Source organism: Wolffia australiana, chromosome 5, assembly GCF_029677425.1.
Source record: "Wolffia australiana isolate 7733 chromosome 5, ASM2967742v1".
Lineage (NCBI taxonomy): Eukaryota > Viridiplantae > Streptophyta > Magnoliopsida > Alismatales > Araceae > Wolffia > Wolffia australiana.
In genome coordinates this window covers 14,960,678-14,967,542 of record NC_135839.1, presented here as the reverse complement: position 1 = coordinate 14,967,542, position 6,865 = coordinate 14,960,678, and the positions used below count along the sequence as shown (strand labels likewise).

Here is a 6,865-nt window from a genome sequence, read left to right as displayed (position 1 = left end):
TGTGTGTATATATACAGATAAGTATATGTGATAGGATTTTTAAGCGCAGAGTCGATAAATAGGATAATTATTTTGAAAGTTCTACTGAATTAAGTGTGGAGAAAGAGGGGTCCGCTGATAATAGAGGACGAAATGGTAAATTATGAGTAGATGATATTTCTGGAATCAGCGGCAGATTGACATATGCACGGAAGAAGCATTTTGGTGTACTTTGGATAAAACATGAACGCGAAATGAGAGAAACGTGTATGTAGATTTCGACAAATTGTAGGTGGTCGACAAAAAGCAATAAAGAGGCTATTCCAAAAGGCTCAAATCAGAATTTGATATGTGCGTTGATTTAGAAAAACTCATCCCAGCCTGGGATATTTTAACATTAATTTTCCACCAGATTGAGACCAGTGTTTTACTAGATCCACACAGATTTGCATAAAATGATAATCTTGTTGGAAACAAATGATTATATTACTCTCCCATTTTTCAAGAATTTTGTGCTTTGAGAACAAGAAGGGCCTTGGCTTATTCCAAGAACGATTTGAATACTGATGGATTTTAACTACTGACTTTAGAGTTGACCGTTTGTACCTTTGAATTCATAGATGTTACCTTTGACCAATGAATGGGGCTGTTTCCAGTACTCACAAAAAAGGAAGTGTCTTGTACAGGAGAGAGACAAAGCGACATATACAAAAAGTAAAGGGCCTTGGACAAAAAGAGTTTAAATGATTTAGGCAAATATTGTTTGTCTGTAGCCATGGACCAACCGAATATTGATGAATACAAATCCATGAGAGAGTAATTGAAAATGGTTCCCCTATTACAAACCAATCATTCCAATGTTCCTCGAAGTTATTGTACCCATTGGACCATTATTTGGCATTACGATTCTGATTGATGGATATCTCTAATCGAGGAAAAAAATAGAATCAAACCAGCTTTTTCACTTTTTTCGAAATTAGATATATGTTGTTTATGGCATATTTTTGTGTAGTTATATGATTCATAGTATTATTTCCTATCTGATCAGTAGTGAAATCCATATTCATAGTCGCGATGGGATCTAGTTGTTAAAAAGGACCGACTCGAGACATTTCCTATAACCCGTAGGGGTTATATTTTGATTTGGGTCATGTTTTGGATTAATCTAGCTTTATCGACCGTCTTCGCTGTAATGTTGTTACAAATACTTTTATTTTTTGTAGGATTCCCATAGAATTTCTCAAGTTGTATCAGTAGCAGATGATCATTTGTCAGCCTCTCACCTTATGTGAATAGCGGGGCCATTGAGGAAGATAAAAAATGCATCTTGGGAATCAACCTCATCCTGTTTTTGTTTGTCGCACTTAACCAAAGGAAGGACCTCACAGAATTGATCTTCCTCTTAGGTGCTGAATCTCTGCTTAATCTATCCAATAGTAAAATTGTACATATTCTCCTATAATGGAATCAACCAAACCCAGGATTGATCAAAAGAGCCGTTAAAGATTCTTTAAATAGGGTGAGAGAGAGAGAGAGAGATGAGAAGAGTGAGAGGGGAAGGATGGAAGAGATGGAGATGGAGGGAGTTTGAAAGGGGGAGATTTCGAGAAATAGAGAGGCTGAGAATGTGAGCGGGGGAGACAGAGAAATCCAAAGGGAGATATGGTAGGAGGGAGACCGTGAGAGAGACAAAGAAAACCAGCGGGGCATAAAGATAACAACAGAGAGTTAGGGGAGAGAGCCACAGAGACAGATATATATATAGAGAGAGAGAGAGATAAAGGAAGAGAGATAGATAGATAAATAGAAAGAGATAGAGAAAGAGTGAGAGGGAAATAGGGAGAAAGGTAGAGGGAGAGGGACAGAGAAAGGGAGAGAGGAAAAGAGAAATAGATAGATAGAGGGAGAGAGAGAGCCAGAGGGAGAGAGAGAAAGAGAGAGAGAGAGAGAGAGAGAGAGAGAGAGAGAGAGAGAGAGAGAGAGAGAGAGAGAGAGAGAGAGAGAGAGAGAGAGAGAGAGAGAGAGAGAGAGAGAGAGAGAGAGAGAGAGAGAGAGAGAGAGAGAGAGAGAGAGAGAGAGAGAGAGAGAGAGAGAGAGAGAGAGAGAAACCAAAGTCGAAGGAACATTTTATAGGCACAACCAATGTCGAATTTTCTCGGATCCCCAACTGAATAAAGAGTGTGCAAAATCGACCCGACACTCCAGTAATATAGTGTTGGCGTGAGAGAGAGATTGGAAGAGGAAAGATTGAGAATGAGGTAGCTCAGGATGGAGATAATAGAGAGGGAGAGTGTAACACAGGGAGATGAATAGAGGAAGGGAGGGAGATTGTGAGACTGAGAGGAAGAGAGCGAGAGATTGACACAGGGAGAGGGGGAGAGGAAAGAATGAGGGTGGGGCAGCGGGAGAGAGAGAGAGAGAGAGAGGAGAGAGAGAGAGAGAGAGAGGAGCTAGAGTGAGAGAGATAGAAATATGGAGAGAGTGGGCGAGATTCCGCGACGATCGCACCCAGGACTGCGACCCGAACGACCCACGTACGTGTCCGTGGAGGATCCAAACCATTAGAGTCTTAACTGCAGCCACCCTCCTCTCCATATCTTCCCACTTTCTTTCTCCCCCTCCATGGATCTATAAGATCCCAAACTCTCCAAGGTTTAGATGGCGACTTTTATTTGAAGAAAGGTTTCCTTTTGAGTGTTTTTTTCCGCAGGTTTGCCCTCAGCCATCGAAAGTTGCCGGCGCTGCCGCCGTTGAGGGGGCGCCCTCCTGTTGCCATCTCCCTTCAGTTAGCCAGCCCTTGTTCACTCTATGTTTCTCTCGTTCCTGCACTCTCTCTCTCTCTCTCTCTCTCTCGCTCTCTCTCTCTCGCTCTCTCTCTCTCGCTCTCTCTCTCTCTCTCTCTCTCTCTCTCTCTCTCTCTCTCTCTCTGTCTTTCTCTCTCTCTCTGCCCCGCTCTCTGTCCCGGTCTGTCCGATTCGCCTTCTGTCCCTCTTTCTCATAATCATTTTCTCTATCTATCTTGCCTTCTCTCAATCACCCAGTCTCTCATTGACGCTCTCTCTTTCTCTCATCCGCTCCCTCTTTCTCGGTTGCGTGCTGTCTTTCTCTTCCTGGGTATCGTTCTCTCTTTGCCTATCACGGTTTTTCTCTTTCTCTCTCTGTGTGTCTTAAGAAAAAACGCCTGACATCCAGGACGGAAAGAAGGAGTTATGTAGCGCGGGCAGAGGAATGCGACCGAAGAGAGAGAACAGTTGAAGACGAGAGATATGAAGAGAAAAAATCACGACCGTTATTAGGCATCTCTCCTTGACAATTTCTCGCACCCACTCTCTTTGGACACTCTTCCTCTTTGTTCGTTTGGCAGGGATATCCCAGCGATCAGCTATATTAACTGGACATAAAAAATAAGGTGGAGTGCAACGAATACGCATCTGAATTAAAAAACAAATCAAAAGAACAAATAATGATCGTGCTGTGTGGCTGTCCCGAAATCAGCTGGCAGAGCGCCGAGTAACTTCACGAGCTGTCTTCCCTCGCATGTTTCTACGGCATCCCGAGTTGATTAGAGCCTCGCCGCAAGAAGATCTGCAGGCCGATGGAGACCAGGGATGCATTCGGCGAGTGCTGCTACGAGCTTCTCGAGTTCTTCCGAGGTATGGGCCGCAGTGAGGGTGACCCTTAATCTGGAAACAGAAGATACCGTCGCGTCATGGGGAGGGGAAATAGGGAGGCCAGCAAGGCAAGAAGGAGAGTAAGTGAGGGGGAGCTCACCGACAAGCGTCGGACGCCACAGCTGGGGGCGGATGGCAGTCACGAGGAAGCCGCGCTTGAGCATATGCTCGCTGGCCCGGAGGGCTGTGGCCTCGGAGCCAACAACGAGAGAGGATGGGGCTGCTGGCGGGGTGCTTAGTCATTGCCGCAAAATCTTGCACTTTTCTCCAAACAGCCTGCCTGCGCCATCCCTCCTTCCTGGCCACCGTCACCGCAGCTGCGCGAGATTTGGCGAAAGGTTAGGAGGGGTCGTTATCCTCGTCATTTGTGCGCAGCGCTCTGGGGAGGGAAGAGAACGAGCGCAAGTGGCGGGCATGTTGCGCAACGGGGGGCTTACCATAACAGGCCGCAACGACCGGCAATGGGGTGGCAGTCGTGAACATGTTGGGGCGACCAAATCCACGGACAAGGTTTCCAAATTTGTCGCTGCAGGCGATGTACCCCCCGAGACATCCGGTGGCCTTGCTGAGTGTGCCGACGATGATGTCGAGATGGTCCTGGATGTCATAGAGCTCTCCCACTCCGCCGCCAGTCTTACCGCAAACAAGCGTTGTATGTGCCTGAGAGGTTTCCGCGACGGGACGGGCGTAAGAACTAAGAAGGGGAGACGCCCGGAGTATATCGGAAGATGCGCGTAGAGTTCGGAGGACCTACTTCGTCGACGACGAGCAAGAAGCCGTGCTTTTTTCGGAGCTCCACCAGCTCGAGCATCGGTGCAAAGTCCCCTTCCATGCTGAACAGGCTGCGCAAGAAAGAAATCCACCAAGGGCACGGGTGTGTGAGCGATCGTAAAGAGAGCAGGGCAGACGCAACATGCATAGGTCCACCACCTACCTGTCGGTGACGACGACCTTCTTCTCGCTGGCGCAGTTGGTGAGCAGGAGGTCCAGGTGCTGCATGTCGTTGTGCCTGTAGACGGAGACGACGGCCTGGCGGTGGCGCTCCATCATCTGGAGGCCGTCAATGATGGACGCATGGTTCAGCGCACCGGAGAAAACGGCAATCTTCTCAAGCGTAGTCGGCCGCGCGGATGCGGCATTGATGGAGGCCACGGCGCCCAGCGCTGCGAACAAGGCTGTGTTGGCTGCGAACCCCGTCGGCGTTATGACGCACGCCTCCTTGCGGTGCAGCTCCGCCAGCAGCGTCTCCAGTCGCCGGTGGTACTCTGTGTGCCCGCTGATCAGTGCCGCTGACCTCGGACCCATCCCGAAAGCCTTTGACGCCTGCGCCACGAGTAGGTCCTCTCATGCGATGCACTAGACGACGCAAACGTTGATGTAGAGCGTACCTTGATGGAGGCCTCGCGCACAGCGGGGTGGCCGCTGAGGTTGAGGTAGTCGTTGCCGGAGAAGAGAACCATCTTCCTTCTTACCGGCTCCCCGTCGCTGCTAGCTCCAGCCGTGGACTCCTCCACCTCCACGTCCAGCAAGGTGCGGTCCCATGGTCCGGGACCTTCTAACGTCCGGATGTTGGCCAAGGGATCGTCCTCGGCGTTCACCCTGGGGAGGCACATCTTGGGCAAGTACGCCAAAAACTTGGCCCTACCCCCCTCCGCAAGCGCTCTGTCCACCGATTCCTCCCACGTGGCAGATACCGATGCCATCTCAACTCCTTGCGCAGGCGAATGGCAGATATGGGCTTTTCCGGCAGGCCGGGCGGGAAAACTTGGGCTAGCCGTCGGTCGACCTTAGGGGAGGACGAAGAACGGCTTCGCGGTTGTAGCACTGGCCGGTGCACGGGAGGGTTATTTATGCGGGAACGGGCCGCCGTCGCCGTCTGCTTCCGAAAACTATGACGATGCCGTCTTGGGTGGCCGGCGCCGGCGCCGGCACCTTTGATTTCTTTGACAGCTCTCTCCCGAGGCTGTCCTGGGTCCCTTCATTGGAGTGCCAATTATGTTCGGCTTCTACCCTCGGTCGACGACGCTGATTATGCCAATTATGTTCGACTTCTACTCTCGGTCGAAGACTCTCGCGGCCAACGAGGGTGTGCTAATTATGCTAATTAACTCGTCAAAATAAGGGAACTCTGGCGGACCCCCGCAACACGAAACGCGAAACTTCTGACTTTGCCTGTGAAACGATTTGCCCCCCGACTTCACCTCTAGTCTATCCAAAAGAGTGGGCGGCCATCGGAGGAGCGCCAGCGGTATAGTTCACGTCCTTTGAAAGTGTGCAGGCTTCCTTCCGGTTCAGCGCATGCAGCCGGCGCAGAGGCAGGGGCAGGGCCCGAGAAGGGCGCGAGACTATCCACCAACCGAGTATATTGCTGATAATCTCCAGCCTTTCCGGAAACAAATACGACTTGGGCCGGGCCAAAGACTGTTTCATTCGGGAAGATCGGTCCGCGGACTCATCCCACGGAACCCGCGACTGTACCGCTCATCATATGACGGGCTTTTGAACTCCGCCTCCGCCTCGTCAACCTTCTTCGCACATCACCGATCACAATTTCGAAAGGCGATGGTTGAAAGCTACTGTCCGACAGCTGCAAGATGAACGCTGCGCTGAGGTCCGCCTCGTATCCGTCGTTTCAGAGAACCACTGGTCGTATCAAACAGGCCAAAGACGATGACCCAGGACGTGGCCTGACGGCAAGGTTAACAATCGTCGGGTGCCAGTACGCCCCGACCCGTTAGTTCCTCGAGGATGCCGTCGAAATACGAGTATATTTATCTTTTTTGAGACGATCAGATGTTTATAACGCTACGGGACGACCGCCAAATGAGATATTGATCGCAAGCCACGTCGAATCTATGTTTGGACCTTTATTCCGCAGGCGTAAGTCCATGGCCTTGAAAATTCTTCAAAGCTTTTTACGTTAAATGAGCTAGGATCACACTTAGAGCATGGGCTAACATGTACAGTTTTTGACAACTTTAAAATGGTAACACATCTTTAAACGTGCATGTTTTTTTCACGTCAGATCATGTACGTCAATTCAGAATCGCTTGAGCACACCAAGCATTGACGTTAGGCAACAAAGCATCAATCCGTAATTCCGGATGACGCCGACTATCGTATTCGTCATAATTTCCTATCACCTTTATCACTTCTTCAGAATTCTTGTCCCAAGTCAACTCCCACGCCATTTATGATGTGGAAAACGTTTTTTT

General features: G+C 49.6%; 1 pseudogene; it reads right to left on the bottom strand.

Moving 5' to 3' along the window:
- Positions 1-3,778: 3,778 nt before the first annotated feature.
- LOC144703411 (8-amino-7-oxononanoate synthase-like) lies at positions 3,779-5,962 on the bottom strand (annotated as a pseudogene).
- Between the last annotated feature and the right edge of the window lie 903 nt (positions 5,963-6,865).